The sequence below is a fragment of the Lithobates pipiens genome, unplaced genomic scaffold, assembly GCF_037356315.1.
Source record: "Lithobates pipiens isolate NorthernLeopardFrog02 unplaced genomic scaffold, aLitPip1_a1.2 Scaffold_10, whole genome shotgun sequence".
Taxonomy (NCBI): Eukaryota; Metazoa; Chordata; class Amphibia; order Anura; family Ranidae; genus Lithobates; species Lithobates pipiens.
The window spans coordinates 190024679-190045603 of NW_027507686.1; the positions used below are offsets into that span (position 1 = coordinate 190024679).

The 20925-nt window shown below is 46.4% G+C and overlaps 1 protein-coding gene across 1 annotated transcript in view; it reads left to right on the plus strand.

Annotated features, from left to right (window-relative positions):
• Window positions 1-593: 593 nt before the first annotated feature.
• DAGLA (diacylglycerol lipase alpha) overlaps window positions 594-20925 on the plus strand; it is a 111159-nt gene continuing 90827 nt past the window's right edge. The window contains exon 1 of the mRNA XM_077460757.1: window positions 594-714. The gene's annotated coding sequence lies outside the window, so the exon portion shown is untranslated. The remainder of the gene's footprint in view (window positions 715-20925) is intronic.

Sequence of the window (20925 nt, forward strand, 5' to 3'; positions counted from 1 at the left end):
AAAAAAAAATTTTTTTCAAAATTTATGCTTTTTTTTGTTTAAAAAAAAAAAAACGCAGAGGTGATCAAATAGCACCAAAAGAAAGCTCTATTTGTGGGGAAAAAAGGTACGTCAATTTTGTTTGGGTACAACATCGCACAACCGCGCAATTGTCAGTTAAAGCGACGCAGTGCCAAATCTTTCTGGGGCTGAAGTGGTTAAGCTAAAAAACAAAACAAAAAAAAACATGGAAGCCGATTGGTTTATGCAGAGCTGCACCAGATTTTCACCCTCCGGATTTAATACATCAGCGTGCGTCCAACATCGTTGCTGATCGTCCAATCTGTAGCTGGGTCCAGAGGCGGTCGTGCATCGATCGGCGCCCATGTAGACGTAGCCTGATCCACACTTAGGAATGGTTTGTCATGCACATCCATATAGCAGTGATGAGAAGCCCGGGGCTGTCTCCACTCTCTGTCGGTAGTCATCCATCCGCTGACTTTGCTCCGGCGATCTCCGGTGCGATCAGAGCAGGGAGCCCCTCCATCCTCCTGACAAGGTGTCACTGAGATTCCCCGGCTCCGTCATGCCGGGCCGCGCAGTTACCATGGTTACCGCCGGTGCCAGAGGAGGTTCCGGAAGTGACGCCAGATCCCGCCCCGGTGCGGACGTGCTGTTGCGCCGGGTTCACGGAAAGAAGGAGAGAGGGAGTAGGTGGCATGGAGCCCCCGAGAGGTGAGAGGGACTGGGGGGCTTCCCGGGGGGGGGGGTGCAGGAGGGGCTCCTATAGCTGGGAGCTCCCCTTCTCTATACAGGGAGAGGAGAGCTGGACAGCTGTGCACACCGCTGACTGGTGACATCATCACTGACTAATGACATCATCACTACACCCAGCGCGTGTCACCTGTGTGTACCCGGATGACAGCTGTCACCCTGACATCCCCGGGATCACCAGATCCTCATCTACCATGTCTATGCTGTGTGTGAATGGGGCACAGTGATGTGTGTGAGGATGGGGAATAGTGATGTGTGAGGATGGAGGATAGTGATGTGTGAGGATGGAGGATAGTGATGTGTGAGGATGGAGGATAGTGATGTGTGAGGATGGAGGATAGTGATGTGTGAGGATGGAGGATAGTGATGTGTGAGGATGGAGGATAGTGATGTGTGAGGATGGAGGATAGTGATGTGTGAGGATGGAGGATGGAGGATGGAGGATAGTGATGTGTGAGGATGGAGGATGGAGGATGGAGGATAGTGATGTGTGAGGATGGAGGGTGGGGAATAGTGATGTGTGAGGATGGAGGGTGGGGAATAGTGATGTGTGAGGATGGAGGGTGGGGAATAGTGATGTGTGAGGATGGAGGATGGGGAATAGTGATGTGTGAGGATGGAGGATGGGGAATAGTGATGTGTGAGGATGGAGGATGGGGAATAGTGATGTGTGAGGATGGAGGATGGGGAATAGTGATGTGTGAGGATGGAGGATGGGGAATAGTGATGTGTGAGGATGGAGGATGGGGAATAGTGATGTGTGAGGATGGAGGATGGGGAATAGTGATGTGTGAGGATGGAGGATGGGGAATAGTGATGTGTGAGGATGGAGGATGGGGAATAGTGATGTGTGAGGATGGAGGATGGGGAATAGTGATGTGTGAGGATGGAGGATGGGGAATAGTGATGTGTGAGGATGGAGGATGGGGAATAGTGATGTGTGAGGATGGAGGATGGGGAATAGTGATGTGTGAGGATGGAGGATGGGGAATAGTGATGTGTGAGGATGGAGGATGGGGAATAGTGATGTGTGAGGATGGAGGATGGGGAATAGTGATGTGTGAGGATGGAGGATGGGGAATAGTGATGTGTGAGGATGGAGGATGGGGAATAGTGATGTGTGAGGATGGAGGATGGGGAATAGTGATGTGTGAGGATGGAGGATGGGGAATAGTGATGTGTGAGGATGGAGGATGGGGAATAGTGATGTGTGAGGATGGAGGATGGGGAATAGTGATGTGTGAGGATGGAGGATGGGGAATAGTGATGTGTGAGGATGGAGGATGGGGAATAGTGATGTGTGAGGATGGAGGATGGGGAATAGTGATGTGTGAGGATGGAGGATGGGGAATAGTGATGTGTGAGGATGGAGGATGGGGAATAGTGATGTGTGAGGATGGAGGATGGGGAATAGTGATGTGTGAGGATGGAGGATGGGGAATAGTGATGTGTGAGGATGAGGTATAGTGATGTGTGAGGATGAGGTATAGTGATGTGTGAGGATGAGGTATAGTTATGTGTGAGGATGAGGTATAGTTATGTGTGAGGATGGGGAATGGAGAATAGCGATGTGTGAGGAAGGGGAATGGCGACGTGTGAGGATGGGGAATGGCGACGTGTGAGGATGGGGAATGGAGAATAGCGATGTGTGAGGAATAGCGATGTGTGAGGATGAGGTATAGTTATGTGTGAGGAAGGGGAATGGCGACGTGTGAGGATGGGGAATGGAGAATAGCGATGTGTGAGGAATAGCGATGTGTGAGGATGGGGAATAGCGATGTGTGAGGATGGGGGATAGCGGATAGCGATGTGTGAGGATGGGGAATGGAGAATAGCGATGTGTGAGGATGGGGGATAGCGATGTGTGAGGATGGGGAATAGGGGATAGCGATGTGTGAGGATGAGGTATAGTGATGTGTGAGGATGGGGAATGGCGACGTGTGAGGATGGGGAATGGTGAATAGCGATGTGTGAGGATGGGGAATAGTGACTTGTGAGGATGGGGAATAGCAACAAGCCATACTTTTTTCCACCATAGTGCCTTTGCATGGCATGGCAGCCAATACAACTTAATGAAATGTCTCTGTGTGGCTTAAAAAAAAGTCAACAGTGTGATGCGCTGTGATCAGTGCATTGGCACGGAAGTGATCCCGCTGTAACCAGCCACTATGTAGTAACACAGCGTCTGGTGTGAATGGGCCCTGAACCAGCCTCCATTCTGGTAAAGCAAAGTGGTACATAAATAATTGGCATTTAGTAGAGCACTGGGTAAAGGAAAAGCCGGGCCCTGCGCTCAGCACTGTGTCGGCTTCTTACGGTCTGTACACCCGATCCGAAAATTGGACGAGAGATCGTCAGTTTTTTTGTATGCTAATCTCATCAAAAATGGAGAGGTTACAAAAGTTACAAAAATTCTCATTCGTCAAAATAAAAAATCAGAAGTGATATAAAGTGTTGTAATGTATTTGTATTGGATTGTCAGACGACAACTGTACCGATTAAACAAAAATGGAACAATCTGGCATCCTACGAGGACATTTTTTGTGCTTGTCCGGTCAGATAATATCAGATGAACTGTCGTTATCGGCTCTTGAAATATCTGTACTAACGATCCGAAAACGTTATTTTACGTCCAATTATCAGATCATGTGTACGGACCATTAGGGAAATCGGAGTGCCATGGTGGGAGCAGGGAGAGGATGATCTGTCAACTTGAGGTACACTAAGGGGGGTCCCTGGAGTGAGTAATGAAGACGGATGAGAGTGCCACTTGTCTGTTTATAGTCTTCATCGTACATGACAAGCATTTATGAGAAAACACCAGCGTGTTTCAGCTTCATAAATCCCCTTCATCAGGATGTACCTGAGCAGCAACTTGTACCATTGCATCTAACCCCTGATGAAGGGGGTCTCTGAACCCAGAAACGTGTTGGCTTTTTCTCCTGAATTCTTGTCTTCCCGGACTATATACACATACTTGGTGCTCTCATCCTTTTCATTTAAGTGAAACAAATGTACTTTTTTAAAATGATTTGCTGTATCCCAGTGCTGCTAATTTGGTGCAGACATTTCCTGTGTACAGGTAGACTAGTGAGGGCAGCATGGTATAACTCCTGATGGTGACTATGGTGGGATGTGCCTGAGTAATGTGTGTTGGCATGGCCACCTGTAGGCTCTGTTGGATGCCTGTGTGACAGGGTGACAATGCAAGAACCCAATTGTGACGTGGGAACAGATTCTTGCCACCCTTTGACAGGAAGTGCCTGAAGATGATCTTCATGGCAGGATCACCAGGTATTCTTTGACTGAATTCTGCAGATATATACTGATTGAAGATGACCGCTGTTGCATCTGGGTGGCGCACTCAACAGTAATAGCAATTAGGGCAGTGTGCACTCAGGGATGAATTCCTACAACGTAGACTGCTTGTGTTCCTGATATTTATCCCTGGATGATGACCGCTGTTGCATCTGGGTGGCGCACTCAACAGTAATAGCAATTAGGGCAGTGTGCACTCAGGGATGAATTCCTACAACGTAGACTGCTTGTGTTCCTGATATTTATCCCTGGATGCATACTGCCCTAAATGTACATACGGGTGCACCGCCCAGCCCCGCCCTGCCACAGCAGCTGTCAGACTCTCATAGAGCAGGCCTGACCGGTGTGCCTGTGCCCTCCAGCCACAGCTAAATACCAGAGCGTTATGCAGCAGGGTTGAGTGCCCGGTGTGTGTGGGGCCTGAGCTTTTCTCACCCAGCATTGTCTGTTTCATTTAATCACAGCTCTGCATAAACTGATTATATGAGATATTATTCTGATCGCAATTATCCATCCCATGGGGCATATGTTGTGGTGCTTATTGGCAACTTGTGATTTAAAGTACCATTTTCAGTGCATTCCAAGGGGTCTCAGTAGGTTAGAAATTATGATGCATTTTACAGAAATTCAACTTCCTTTAGGAAGTTCCTTTTTAAAGCCTCGTACACACGATCAGATTTTCGGCAAAGTGTCAGACTTTTGTCCAAAGGGCGTGTGCCGTGAACTTGTCTTGCATACAAACGGTACACAATTGTTGGCCAACAAACACGAACATAGTGACGTACTACGTGGAATTTCAGCTTTTGAGCGCCACCCTTTGGGCACTTCTACTAATGTCGTGTTTGGTGAGCATTGATTCCAAGCATGCGTGTTTGTACTTTGAACTTTTGTGCGACGGATTTGTGTACACATGATAGGAAAATCCGACAACAGACAGTTGTCTGGAAAATTTATAATCCTGCCATCCAAAATTTGTCAGCGGAAAGTCTGAAAACATTTGTCTGTTGGAGTGTACAAACGGTCACATTTTCGGCCAACAGTCTGTCATCACACAATTGCCGGTGGAAAATCTGATTGTGTGTATGTGGCTTTAGTCACATGGTAATATACGCCCGTGGAAAGGGTCGGTTTAAGCTACACAGGATGTACAGGTGTTCCGTGCAGAGGCATGCAGGCAGTCTGTTCAAACAATGACCGGTGGTTGGCTGCATGGATCATCAGAGTGTACATCTGCGTGAGTGCAATGCATGGATCAAATGCACACTGCCACATTGCGTTTCAACACGCCTGCTCCCTGTGTGGTGCCATTTATTGTGCCACTCCAACGCACTTTGCGGTAGAGTGCAGTGCACAACAATGTATTGTGGAGCCATGCGATTTCATAGAAGGGTGTGTATACGTGTGTATGTTTTTTTTTTTTTTTCATCCTTTGTGGTGTGTTTACAGCTTATTCATAATTAATTGGCTGTCTTAATGCAGGACACATGCGTTAACGCATCGCAGCAGATTGCTTTAGTGTGAAAGGGCCCTCAACTCTAGATACTGCTGTGCGTTCACATTGCAACGAGATATGTTGACATTCCGTGACTCAAAATATCACGTAAAAAAACAAATGTTTTCTAGGTGCCCCTGCATGGAGCTTACATCGACTTTACAGATCAGAGCAGCTCAACGATCATGGCGTGAATGAGCCCTTAGGTTATATACTTTTAAAGAAAAGTTCAGAATTGGGGGAAATAAAAAAGTTATACTCAAGCAGCATCGGTCCAATGCTGCATCTGTCCCCTGCCGCCTCTAAGGCCCAGTTCACACTTGTGCGATGCGGGAACCCTGCGAATCAACAGCGGGTTCCCGCATCGCACCCCCACTAACATATGCAAACTGCTGGGGAGTGTCATTATATGTTAACGACACCCCCATTTCAGCTTGCGTATCACACTGCGAACGGACAGTTCGGACATGAATCGGATCACATGTGTGTGAACACACATTCGATCCGATTCTGGTCCGAACAGAAAAAAGGGTCCTGTGTGTGTTTACACTGAATGCGGTGCGATATCAGCCATACTATCTGTATGGCTGACATCACACCTGCACCGACAACACGTGTAATGTGAACAGCAGTGGCGCTGCAAATTACATGCGATGTCTGCAATCACAATAGTGTGAACCGGCCCGAAGACCAAGAACAGAGCAATCAGACTGCTGATCACTCAGTTCACAGTCATCGATGAAGAGAGAGCTGGTGACTGTCAGTAAGCATCTCTCTGCTCTGCTCCTCCAGGGCTCACTTGAGCGCCGGGCTGTGGAGGGGGCAGGAGCAGCTGGCTCAGCCTCTCAACAGCTTGCTGGGAGGCTGTGCCAGCTGCTGATCCAGGCATCTGGGTAGATTGCAACGTTAAAGTCGGGATCATTCCAGAGCTTGGATGACTGAGTCCCGTCAGCTGACAGTGGACTTTAGCACGCTGTCGGCTGAATCTGGGTCACAGGAGTGCAGCACTAAAGTGCTTTGGCCCTACTTCTCCATTAGCCTCGCTTCACACAATGAATGGAATTTGAATCGCACAGGAACTGCACTGCAGTCTTGTGCAATTAAAATGCGATTCAGTGCGATGCTATTGGAGCCCATGAAATTTTGAATGGGCTGCAATCGCACAGCAATGCAGTAAAGTCATTCATGCCTCAATTTTGGAACCTCACTACAATCGGATTACATGGTCGTTGTGTACAATGTGATCCGGTGCAGGCAAACACTGGCGTTTAGTCATTAAGATTGTACTGACACCTACTGCAGATCGCAAGGGCAGTGCGATTTTATTGCAATGCGGGAAGCGCGCACAGATTGCAGGTTTCTCACACCGTATTCTAGTGTGACTCTAGGCTTAATGTTTGTACACATGACTGTCAGATGGACTTTATGGCAGCACTAAGTCCAGAAAACAACTGGAACAAATGAAATCCTTCGATGATTTTGCTTTCGGGAAGGTTCTCTGATAAATGCTGTAGTAAAAGAAGAAAGGTGTGTTTGGGAGATGGTTGTACTTTTCCTTTTGCTGGAGGGGATGCTGCACATGACGGGCGTGTTAAGTGATTGCTGGTTGATAGGAAGTTGACGTCGGAGCTGTGCAGGTTATAGCATGTGTCATTTACAAGGTGCTCCTCTTGAACTGACCTAAGGGCTCTTTTATACAAGCATTCAGTCTGGATCCATCTGTCTGTTTTTCCGACAGCTCCAGACGGAACCACATGGATGTCTATGGGCGGGCAGCTGTAAAGGGACCGTTTACATTCGCTTGTATTTGAGTCCACTTGCTTATGTGGACATAAATGAATGTAAACAGAAGATGTCTGTTTATGTTTCATGCAAAAAAAAAAATTGCCCTTTAGAGCCCATTCACACAGGGGCAACTCCTGATCCGACTTCAGGTCGCCCCTAGTCGCCTCAGGTCGCCTCAGGTCGGACAACATTTAAAAAGCAATGTAAGTGAATGAGAGCCGTGTTAATGCACGCTACTGAAGTCGCTCCGACTTCAAAAAAGGTTCCTGTACTACTTCTATCCGACTTGTAGGCGACCGGTACCCATTGATTTCAATGGAGGTCGCCTCCAAGTCGGATCTCCGTCTATACGGAGGCGACTTTGACAGAATTATCAGCTCTCAAGAGGGAACTCCACGGCAAATTTCTGAAAAAAAATTGGCGTGGGTTCCCCCTCCGAGAGCATACCAGGCCCTTAGGTCTGGTATGGATTCCAAGGGGAACCCCCTACGCCGAAAAAACGGCGTGGGGGTCCCCCCCAGATCCACACCAGACCCTTATCCGAGCACGCTACCCGGCCGGCCAGGAAAGGGGGTGGGGACGAGCGGGCGGCCCCCCCCCTCCTGAGCCGTACCAGGCCGCGTGCCCTCAACATGGGGGGGTGCCTTGGGGGAGGGGGGGCGTGCGGCCCCCCCCACCCCAAAGCACCTTGTCCCCATGTTGATGAGGACAAGGGCCTCTTCCCGACAACCCTGGCCGTTGGTTGTCGGGGTCTGCGGGCGGGGGGCTTATCGGAATCCGGGAGCCCCCTTTAATAAGGGGGCCCCCGGATACCGGCCCCCCACCCTATGTGAATGAGTATGGGGTACAATGTACCCCTACCCATTCACCTGTGAAATAAAGTACAATAAAACACACAACACAGAGAAAAAGTATTTTATTGCACAGCCGGGGGTCTTCCGTCTTCGGGGGTCTTCTCGCCGGACTCCTCCGCTATGTGTGTGTAGCTCTTTTGCCAGCGGAGGAGTCCGGCTTTCTTCCTCCCCGCCGCCGGCCTCTTCTCCCGACTTCGGGGGTCTTGTCCCCCTCTTCGGTTCTTCTGCCGGGCCACCGCGCCTGGTCCGGTGGCCCGGTCTTCTGTCGCCGTCTTCCGTTCTTCTGTCGCCGCCTTCGGTTCTTCTGCCGGGCCACCGCGCCTTCTTATAGCTCTTTTACAGGCGGTGGCCCGGTCTTCCGTCGCCGCCGCCGCCGCCGCCGCCTTCCGTTCTTCTCCTTCTTCTTCTCCTGGAGATGTTGACTCGACGAGCTCTCCGGCCACAATGCCAGGGACGCGCTCCGCTGCCTCTTATATAGGGACAATGGGGCGGTGTCACATGGGTTGATGTCACATGGGTTGGTCACATGGGTTGATGTCACATGGTGACCCCGCCCCCTTACCATGTGACATCAACCCATGTGACCAACCCATGTGACATCAACCCATGTGACACCGCCCCATTGTCCCTATATAAGAGGCAGCGGAGCGCGTCCCTGGCATTGTGGCCGGAGAGCTCGTCGAGTCAACATCTCCAGGAGAAGAAGAAGGAGAAGAACGGAAGGCGGCGGCGGCGGCGGCGACGGAAGACCGGGCCACCGCCTGTAAAAGAGCTATAAGAAGGCGCGGTGGCCCGGCAGAAGAACCGAAGGCGGCGACAGAAGAACGGAAGACGGCGACAGAAGACCGGGCCACCGGACCAGGCGCGGTGGCCCGGCAGAAGAACCGAAGAGGGGGACAAGACCCCCGAAGTCGGGAGAAGAGGCCGGCGGCGGGGAGGAAGAAAGCCGGACTCCTCCGCTGGCAAAAGAGCTACACACACATAGCGGAGGAGTCCGGCGAGAAGACCCCCGAAGACGGAAGACCCCCGGCTGTGCAATAAAATACTTTTTCTCTGTGTTGTGTGTTTTATTGTACTTTATTTCACAGGTGAATGGGTAGGGGTACATTGTACCCCATACTCATTCACATAGGGTGGGGGGCCGGTATCCGGGGGCCCCCTTATTAAAGGGGGCTCCCGGATTCCGATAAGCCCCCCGCCCGCAGACCCCGACAACCAACGGCCAGGGTTGTCGGGAAGAGGCCCTTGTCCTCATCAACATGGGGACAAGGTGCTTTGGGGTGGGGGGGCGCACGCCCCCCCTCCCCCAAGGCACCCCCCCATGTTGAGGGCACGCGGCCTGGTACGGCTCAGGAGGGGGGGGGGCCGCCCGCTCGTCCCCACCCCCTTTCCTGGCCGGCCGGGTAGCGTGCTCGGATAAGGTTTTGGTGTGGATCTGGGGGGGACCCCCACGCCGTTTTTTCGGCGTAGGGGGTTCCCCTTGGAATCCATACCAGACCTAAGGGCCTGGTATGCTCTCGGAGGGGGAACCCACGCCAATTTTTTTTCAGAAATTTGCCGTGGAGTTTCCCCTTGAGCTCATTCTCTGCTTGGCCGCGGCAAAAGTCGCCTGGCCTGGGGCGACTTGTAAGTCGTCCCAAGTCGCGCTTGAAGTCCTCACAAGTCGTTTTGAAGTCGTCCCAAGTCGCCGCTGTCAAGTCGTGTCCAAGTAGCCTGATCAAGTCGCCTACAAGTCGTGTTGCCCCTGTGTGAATGGGCTCTTACAGTACAAAAAGAGCAAATAATCGCTACTGTAAGGGGTTACATTTTTTTTTTTTTTTTTTTTTTTTTACAGTGGAACAGTAAAAGTAATATTTACAGTAGAGATTATTTGCTCTTTTTGTACTATAAAGGGCTGATTTTAGTTTTTTTAACACATTATGTTACTGCCCGATTAATCGATTATGCTCAGTGTGCATGGGGCCTTAGCTGTTAAAGAAAATAGTCATAGGTGATAAAAGCATAAAAAAAAAAAATGCAAAATGCGAAAAAAATAAATGATTTATGAATGACGCACGACGGGACTACATTGAGGCTAGTAGCCAATAGCTTTGGTCTCGTAATTTAATCTGAGCATGCATGGCACTTTGTCCGTCGGAATTCTCTACAAACGATCGGAAAAAGTCAGATCGTATTTTGTTGTCTGAAAATATTAGAACCAGCTCTCAAACTTTTTCCATCGGAATTTCTGATGGAAAAAGTCCGATAGAGCCCACACACGATCGGATTTTCCAACAACATAATCCGATCGGACCTTTTCCGTCGGAATTTCTGACCGTGTGTACAGGGCATTAGAGTGGATTCGAGATTTTGTTCCCTAACCATATAGTTGGTTATTTATATTTACCACTGCATACAAATATTTAAGAATAAATTGCCTTTTTTTTAAACTTTACATATTAACTAAATTATGAACAACACTTTTTGTAAGGTTATTAATCGATTAATCAAAACAATAATCTGCCAATTAATCGATTATGAAAATAATCATTAGTTGCAGCCCTAGATGGGACCATAAGAAAGCTGGTCCTAGTTTTCTGCCCTGGCACGCAGTGTTGTGGGCACAAGGAAGCACACTATTTTCATGTGGCTTACCGGATCTTGCAATACCACATTCTTGTTTGGCTGCCAAGTATACTTGTCAGAGCGTGAGAGGTTGAAAAGAAGCTGGACCCCTCCCAAACATTGTGACTCTTCTTGGTGTTCAGATGTCGCTGGCATGGCCTTAAATTGTTCTTGAAAGGTCCAGATAACCTGCATGTCTTCTGCCACATTCACACCACATACACTGACCTGCGATTTTCTGCACTGGATAAACGCAGGTCACTGCAACAGTGTTTTTCTATGTGCCTCTTTCACACCACAATATTGTATACATGAGCAGTGTGTTGTGTTAAAATGCACATTAGGCAATGCACATTAACATATGGCAACACAATGCAACTGAAGTGGATAAAAAACTATTTTTTTTTATTTTTTTTCCTCAAGCCTAAGGCTTGATTCACACTTATGCAGTTTTAGTGCTTTTTGCATTTTGCAGATTTGCACTGCAGTCCATTTAACATGGTTTTCTATAGAACACGTTCTGTAGTGCAAATATGCAAAATGCAAAAAAGCACTAAAAATGTGTAAGTGTGAATCCAGCCTAAGGACCCTTTACACAGGTTTTCCGATCAGATCTGTCTGTCAGATTTTCAGGCTGAGCTGATCTGATGCTTCACTCCTATGGAGCGGCGGATGTCAGTGGTGACATGTCCGCTGACACCCACTGCTATCCAATCCGATCCTGTCTGTGAAATCGCGATGGATGGCAACTCTATTTTGCAGAATCGATGGGATCGGACAGGCGGTCCGTTTTCATCCAATCTTCATAGAGGACAGCAGGGTTCTGATGGGTCCATCTCCGCTCAGGGAGCCCCTACACTAGCAAGCCCGTGTGAAAGGGGCCTAACAGGGAACTGGGAATGATGTAAAAGGAAATAAGGGCTCTTTCAGACAGGGGTTGAATTCTAACGCAGCCCTAAAGCATATTAACAGACCTATAGGCTACTTGCACACTGAAAGCACCGGCTGTTAGCGGTAAAGTGCCGCTCGCTTTAGCTCTGTTTAAGCATCACTTTTGCGCTGCTTTTCGGGCGCTAGCAGGGTGCTTTTTACCCAAAAAGGGTAAAAAAAAAAAAAGTTTTGCGACACTTTGAAAGTGCTGCCCATTCATTCCAATGGGCAGGACGTTTTTTTGGAGCGCTAAATACGGCACTCCCAACCCGCCCCAAAGATACTGCTTGCTGCAGTGTGAAAAGGCACACTGGAATGAATGGGAGGCAGTTTTCACAGGTGCTTTGCAGAGGCCATTTCTAGTGCTAAAGTGCCTGAAAAGCGCCCCAGTGTGACAGGGAGAATAGTGTTAATGAGTGTTTTGCATGTGTTGTACAAGCATTCATGTTGTGTCAGGGGACACTCCAACACCTTTTGAGATGTTTTTTTTATGCTAAAATGGGAAATGACCACTTGATGCTTTGCAACCTCACATTAAATGCACTGTAAATGCCACAGCGCACTTGTGTTCAATAGAAGTAAATGGAGGCAGTTGCAAAGCACCAAACTCTGCAAGTAGCGCTATTTTTGCTTCACTGCAACTCTAAGGCCGCGTACACACGCGCGGACTGTTGGCCCAACTTTGTCCGTCCAACAGTTTGAGCGAACAGTCCGCTCAAACTTAGCATGGACGGACATGGCCACACACGACGGACGAACAGTTTGCTGAAACCGTGCGCGATGACGTGAACGGCACGTACGACGGGACGAAAAATACGACGTCCTATACACTGCAATGCAACCTTCCGACGTGGAAATCCTTTCTGAGCATGCGCGAGACTTAGTTGGCCGAACAAGCCTACACACGAGCGAACAGTCCGCTGAAACCTTGTTTCAGCGGACAGTTTTTCGGAATTTCCGTAAGACCTTGTTCGGCCAACTGTCCGCTGAAACTGTCCGCTGAAGCCCCACACACGAGCGGACTGTCCGCCCAAACACTGTTCAGCGGACAAGGTTGGGCGAACAGTCCGCGCGTGTGTACGCGGCCTGACGCTGCAATGTGAACACCTCCATCCACTCCCTATTTTCACAGTTTTAAGTGCCATTGATAGGTGATCGGGAAGCATTAAAAACACGACCCAACTGCCTATTTTCATAGCCTGTGTGAAAGAGCTCTTAAGCCCCATACACACTATCAGATTTACCAAAACCATATAATATGAGGTCAAACCTTAGAAGTTTCGATTTGTATGCAATCAGGCAGGCCCTTCTACTACATGGTTTTGGTAAATCTGAAGGAAAAACTCAGCAGAAAATCTGATAGTGTGTATGGGGCTTAAGACCCTAAAGATGCTCATCAATGGATGAACATTATAATAGAGTAGCACCGATATAATGGTGGCCAAAAATAATTGAAAATAGGCTTATCAGCGTTTTGCTGATAGAAGACAAAAGGTCCAGCTGTGCCCTATTGACTTTAACCACTTAAGCCCCGAACCAATTTGCAGCCAAAGGACCAGGCCCCTTTTTGATATTCGGCACTGTGGCGATTTAACTGACAATTGCGCAGTCGTGCGACCTGGCTCCCAAACAAAATTGGCGTCCTTTTTCCCCACAAATAGAGATTTCTTTTGGTGGTATTTGATCACCTCTGCGGTATAAATATATAAATGCAATGCAACATACATAAAAATGCATACATATACTTGTTACTGCATATGCATTTTCAGTGTGTTGTAGTGCGTTTTTATGTGCAGTATGGTGTGAAGGGGCCCTTAGTCTAGGTCCGGTGTATTTGCTGCAGTGCGCGTTGGCGTGGAACCATGAATGGGGAAATGCAGGGAAAAGCATCAGCCATGCAGAAACTGCATAGTGCTTTGGCACCGCCTGGTTCCATGCGTTTCCATACATGGGAAAATGTGATTCATTTTCGGATGCATGGGAGTGCCATTAGGTATTTATGGCACCCCTGTTTGTCTGTTGAACAGCAGTGCATTTTGGCTGCCGGTGTGGGAACACGTGCGATTTACACGCATTCCCGCACCCACAATAGTGTGAACCTATCAGACAGGCAGATATGCCAGCAGGACTATTTCTAACATAGGCCTCTTTTACCTTACATAGCCTGCTCTTTTAATTACAGCCACGGATAAACAGATTATCTTTAATCTTATTACAATTAGTGCTCCTGAAGATTAGCCCTGCATTAAGGCCCATTCACACCCCCTGCATTGTGCTGTGTTGCTCCACATGGACCCTAATACCAGAACACTTGTTGTTGGGGGGGGGGGGGGGAGGGGGGGCACTGTATTTTGTGCTTCCTCCTGTGAAGAACGTATCAGAAGCATGCGTTTTGATGCATGTCAAGTGCGTTTAGCATGTGTTAATACACACTTGCAGCTGGTGTGAATGCCCTCATTTCTCTCTCAATGGACTATATAGGTATGAATAGGGATAGTCACTTTCCCAAATATATTTGCAGCTTGTGTATGTGATATAGAAGAGTGCAGTGTCATGTCATCCATGGGTGAGCATATCTCTTCCCGGCCACGGATATATCTATGGTTATCCTAAGCCATGCTTACCTTGCATAATCTCTTCCTTTTAATTACAGATCGACCTAAACAGATTATCTGAGATCTTATTACATTTACAATTACTACATGTGAAGATAAGTCCTGCTTAAGTCCAGGCCATATACAAGAAGCACATGAATGCAGCCCTGTATACAATAATGTATTAGGAAATGTGTTTTTAAATGCAAGCCATGTAAATATCTGAATCGGAGGTGGTATCAGACTTTTACAGTCCCTGTACAGCAGGGCTCAGATTGTAATAAGGAAAAGCAGCAGAGGAAGCTGTGCAAGAAACTTGCTGACAGGAAGAGAGAGCAGAGTGACAGTGAGATGAGAAACCTGTAAGGCCTCATGCACACGGACGTTTTTACAGCTGCTTTTTTGAGCGTTTTTTGCAGCTTAAAAACACCTGTCCATGTTAGTCTATGGCTTCATGCCCACCTAGGCGTTTTTGAGCTGCAAATGGCATAGGCGTTTTTAAGCTGTAAAAAAAACCCAGGACCAGTGCGTTCCATGGCGCGGAGCTAGAGCTGTAAAAACGCGAATCGCGGGAAAACGTGCATAAACGCGCAACATATTTTCTTTGTTTTCTGAGTGCTATAGCCAAGAGATGTGTTTCTTTAAAAACGCTACTTAACACTAACGCTCAAAAACGCCAATGCAAAACGCGGTAAAAAATCGCGTTTTTAACGCCGATTTTTCCAGGCGTCGGAGCTAGCTTTGCAGCCAGTTTTTTAAAACGTCCGTGTGCATGAGCACTAAATGTTACTTAACTGCAGCCGAGACAAAGCAGGTCTACTTCTCTGCCAGACAGGGCTGTGCTATGTTGCAAAACTGTGTAAATCTCAGGACCGGATGGCCAGAAATGGAAATCCGTTGGCAGCTCAGACAGTTTCCTTAGGCTCCATTTACATTTGATGTTTGGGGGTCTCAGACAGACTCGCTGCCCACGATCCCATATGGCACTGCAGTCGCAAAACACATGTTAGGGCATCATTCATTTTTAATGGCACTTAAACGCAGTGTGCTTTTGCCGCAATTATTGCACGCCAATCGTGGACAACTGTAACAAACAAAGCTTGTTGCCCAAAAGAACCACCTGCTCCTTTTTGGGCAACAAGCTTACAGGGGATCAGGAACTCCTTTATTTTATCTTTATACAATGCCCACACCACTTGCTAAAATCTTGTCTTTCAGTGGGCCTCACTCATAAGGGATGCAGACAATGTCTGTGCTTAATCAAGGAGAGACGATCAATGATGTCCATGCAGAAGTATTGACATTTGAGACGGGTGGGCCTCATTTACCAAAGTGTCTTGGGAATAATTGCCTAAACTTGCATTGCTTACAGCAGCCAATCACATTCATTTGTCTTTAATTACCCAACACTGCGCTGGGCAGAATCTGATTGGATGCTGGCAGCACTACAGGATAAACAAGAAATGCTGCCTGAAATGTGCACTGTCTGTGACAGCCTATCAGATTTTTCCTGTCATTCTATTATATGCATTGGAAGAATGACTTTACTGGGTTTGATTTTACAGTCCATTGGAAATCATTGTAGCGCATTCACATCAGTTGGACCCGGCACAGATTTGTTATCCAGCTGACCAATTTTGCACCAGGATCATTTGCATCTCATGACGCTCCTCTAATCATAGTGCTGAAGGTTGCCCATCCTGATCTTTCTGCATGAATGTGTTCCGGAGCGAGCGGGCAATTGTCGTTAAATGGCTTGTAATGAGGCAGGCTATGCTTTTTATACTGTGAGCGGCATTTATTTTTAGGAAAAGGCGAGCTTTGGCGTTTGCTGCTTTCGTATTACATATTTACATCTATTGTATTTTTAACATTTTGTAAAAGTTTGGTGATTGGAGTAAGCCCTCGTTCACATTGGAGCGACCTGCCAATGCGATTCGACAGGTCAATCGCGTGACAAGTCGCAGCCTATTGTCCGCAAATCGGTGCAACGCCAGCTTTGTGGTGCCGCATTGATTTGGAAAATCAAAAGATGTATTATATTGCAATTTAGCAGTCCTTAGCTGTGGTGGTAGTTTGCTTTATTGCATTTATTTTCAGCTGTGTAGCACATTTCCTGTCCTGGACTGACAACGTTCACTGATTGTACGAGGTCTATGACAGAGCAGTGTTGTCACCCTAGGCTGCTTTTCTGATTTGGACTACAAACCCCTCCCCTCTCCTCTATTTCAAAGCCATCATGTGAAGTTTCTGTTGCTCAGATGTGGTTTCCTCTTACCTCTCAGATACTCAGTCTCACACAGTCGCAGCAGAGTCCTTCATATTGTTTGTCTCTATGGGCAGTGCCTGGGATTTCTCATAGGACTGTTTGCTTTTTGGAATTGGAACATTGATGTCCAACTTGGAGGAGTACAACCGAGGGAATCAATGGCAGAGAAGGATCTGGGTGTTCTGGTAGATCAGAAGCATAAAGGGTAAGTTCACCTTTACAGAAAATCTGTAAGGTGAATTTACACTGGACCCCCCCCCCCCCCCCCCCAGCGGTCCACTGTACCCGAGACCTGAAAGGGGCATTATAGTCTGATTACTGGGAGAGAGGAGACAAAATCTGGCAGTCATTTGACTGGAGCTCACACCTATGCAGTTTGCTTTTGATCTGTTCCTGCAGTGCTTTTTGCTGTGCGTTTTTGATTTCTGCGCACGTGATTTTACTGAAATTTGCGGTTTTTTTTTTGTTTTGTTTTTTTGGGCAGATTAAAAAACACAAATTACTTCAAAAACACATTGCATGCTTTTCTGCAGCTTCTCCATTGAAGTATATCGAACCAAAGAAGCACTGTTTTGCGTTTAAAAGTCCCTGACCCTTTCCAAATACACAGTGGCTGAAAAAAAACATGTAAATGAACTGTAGTGCGTGTCTGCAAAAAGCACCAATAAACGCAGATGTATGTGAACCAAGTCTAAGACATTTAGTAACATAATGGGGTTAAAAAGACAAAAATTAGCCCTTTATAGTAAAAAAAAAAGCAGATAATCCCTACTTTAATGGGTTAATTTTTTTTTTTTTTTTTTTTTACTGTGAAAGAAATATTTACAGTAGCGATTATTTGCTATTTTTTATACTATAAAGGGCTTATTTAAATTTTTTTCTTTTTTTTTTAACCCCATTATGTTATGGGCCAATTAATCGATTATGAAAATGGTAATCGATTAATTTCATAATCGATTAGTTGTCGATTAATCGATTCGTTGTTTCAGCCTTACTAATAGCATGCAATGCCAAGCTGTGGTTTCCAAAGTCAATAAAGTCCTTTCTTGTATTAAAGAGGGATTCCACCAAAAAAAAAAAAAAATATTAAAAGCCAGCAGCTATAAATACTACAGCTGCTGACTTTTAATAAATGGACACTCACCTGTCCCGGGTTCCAGCGATGCCGGCAGCTGAGGCCGATCGATCGCTCTGCCCTCGGCTGCTGCCGCCACCATTCTAGGTGAGGGAATCAGGAAGTGAAGCGAATCGGCTTCACTTCCCGGTTCCCTACTGCGCATGCGCGAGTAGCGCAGCGCAATAGGAAATCTCCGCGCTGTCACTGGGACCCGTGTGTGTCCCAGCAGACAGCGCGGCAGGACAGGAAATGGCGTAGACTCACACGGGAGTCTATGCCCGGAAGTGGGTGTAAATATCTGTCTTTGACAGGTATCTCCACCCCCCTCCCCCCTGAAAGGTGCCAATTGTGACACTGGAGGGGGGGAGGGATCCGATCAGCGAAGGTTCCACTTTAGGCTAGGTTCACACCATAGCGATGCGGGAACGCCGCAAATCTGCTGCGTTTTCCCGCATCGCATGCCTCCCCCCGGCAGTTCACACTGCCCTATGCGGACTGCTGGGAGTGTCAATGAAATCTTAATGACACCCCCAGACCAGTCCGCATATCGCGGTGCGATCTGCACACTCGGACAGGAATCGGATCGCATGGTGTGAACACCCATGCGATCCGATTCTGCTGCGGACCAAAAAAAGGGTCCCGTGCGAGTTTGCGGCGGGTGCGATGCGAATTCAGCCATACTATCTGTATGGCTGAACTCGCATCGCTACAGAGATCGGATGTGATTTGCACTGCAGTGCGGTGCGAATCACATCCGGATCTCCCACCCGCAGCAGTGTGAACCCAGCCTTAGGGTAGAACCCCGCTTTAAGAGAGGTATGGACTCCAGAGAGAGAGAGATAATTTTGTCCCTGTACAAATCATTAGTAAGACCTCATCTAGAATATGCAGTTCGGTTTTGGTTTTTTTGCACACAGAAAGTGCAGAGAAGGGCAACTAAGATTAGAGGAACTGAATCTATTCTCTGTTGATTAATTAAGATTAAGGGAGATATGATCAACATGTACAAATATATAAGGGGTCCATAGTGAATTTGGTGTTGAGTTATTTACTTTAAGGTCATCACAGAGGACAAGGGGGCACTCTTTATGTCTGGAGGAAAAGAGATTTCATCTCCAAATACGGAAAGGTTTCTTTATAGTAAGAGCTGTGAAAATGTGCAATAAACTCCATCCAGAGGTGGTTCCGGCCAGCTCAGTAGATTGTTTTAAAAAAAGGCCTGGATTATTTCCTAAATGTACATAATATAATATGACTGGGTACTAACATTTATAGGTAAAGTTGATCCAGGGAATATCCGTTCGCCTCTCAAGGGATCAGGAACTCCTTTATTTTCCCCACTGGAGAAAACGAGATCATGCAATTATTGTGTTTTTTTTTTTTTTTTGTTTTTTGCCTTCCTCCGTGGGTATAGGATTGTTTACAGTATATGGAGATGTTTTGTTTTGTTTTTTTCCCCTCTGTAGCTTGGAATGGATGGACCTGTGTTTTTTTTTTTTTTTTTTTTTTTCCCCTAACCAAACTATGTACCGTATATACAGTGGAAATAAAAAGTCTACACACTAGAGCTGCAACTAACGATTAGTTTGTCTATCGACTAATCTATCGATTATTTTTTCGATTAGTCATCGACTAGACGATTATTTATTTTTTAATGAATAAAGAGATATATATTCATCACATAGTATAATTTATAGATCAACATTTGATAATTGATTCATTTTTACATTGTGTGTTTATTTTTCATATTGTGCGTTTATTTATTTTTATTTTTTAATATGATTTTATCCGATTAATTGATTAATCGAAAAAACAATCGGCCGATTAATCGATTATGGAAATAATCGTTAGTTGCAGCCCTAATGTATGTACTTATATTCATTTATCTTAACTTTTTTTATGTACTTATTTTATGTACATATATATATAATTTATTTTATCTTGGCTTTTTATTTTCTGTTCAGAAGTTCATGAATGTTTATAATTTATTTTTAACAATGCTTTTTTTTTTTTTGTCTTTTTTTAAAAAAAAAATTTTAATTGCAATTTTCTATCAGCCCTGTTGGGGGGGGGGGGGGCTATGGTGAGATATCAGGGGTCTTAACAGACCTCTGACATCTCCCATTTGAGACAGGGAAAGGGACAGGGGACAGAGATTCCCCAGTCCCTTTCTCTGCAGCCTCTGCTGCACTGATAATGAATGGAGAGAAGACAGCGGCTTCTCTCCATTCATTAATTGAGACATCGTAATCACAGGAGGTTATAATGTTTCTGTTATGTGAATGGACAGAGTCAGTGGTTTAAGAAATTAGCAAGCCCCCAATAAAAAGTAAAGATGGCATGAATAAAACCTACAAAAATCGAAAATGAATGTCAACTAGAACAGATTATTAATTTTAATCACAAAGATACAATTGAAAAAGGGCATCATCACTAAAAGATATGGCTATTTAATTTGCCAACTCCTTGGAAAGTCTACCTTTCAAGCTAGACAGGGATGGGAAAAGGACCTAAGAGATCTAACACATAAACAATGGCAGAATATTTTGGAACAAGTACAATCCATATCAGTTTGACCGCAGCAAACTTTAACACAATTATACATAATTCATAGTTTATAGGACCCCAGTTAAATTGTATTACTGGGTTAGGCGAGATACATCTGACTGTCCCCGGTGTAGAAGAACCTCGGCTGACCTAATACATATGCTTTGGAAATGTCCCAAATTATTGGCAAAAAATAATTGATACTATCAGACATCCCAAGTCTCCTGCGAGATGCGGGAGCCTCCTGCATTTCGGGGGCGGCTCCGGACCTAGGAGGGGAAGCTGATGGAGGGAGCCTGCCAGAGTGGGGAATTAGGTAAGTATTATGCTAGATCTTTACAACCTCAGAGATCCACACTAAAAGAACAGGAGCAAGGAGCAGAGGTTCTGGGAGGGCGGGCAAAGCAGGTGTACCCAGACAAACTTTGAGCTGAGGGTGGCCCTGCAAGCAACCCTCGGCATGAAAAAGTCTTTATAAGAAGACCTAGTTGAAATAGAGGGGTTGTGCAGCTATATGGTAGATGAGGTTCAATGTGGGAAAATGTAAAGTAATGCATTTGGTGCTAAAAATACAAACGTAAGTTACTCGCTATGGGGAAAACCATGGAGGGAATCCAGGATGGAAAAGGATGTGGGATTCCTAGTAGATGACAGACTCGGCA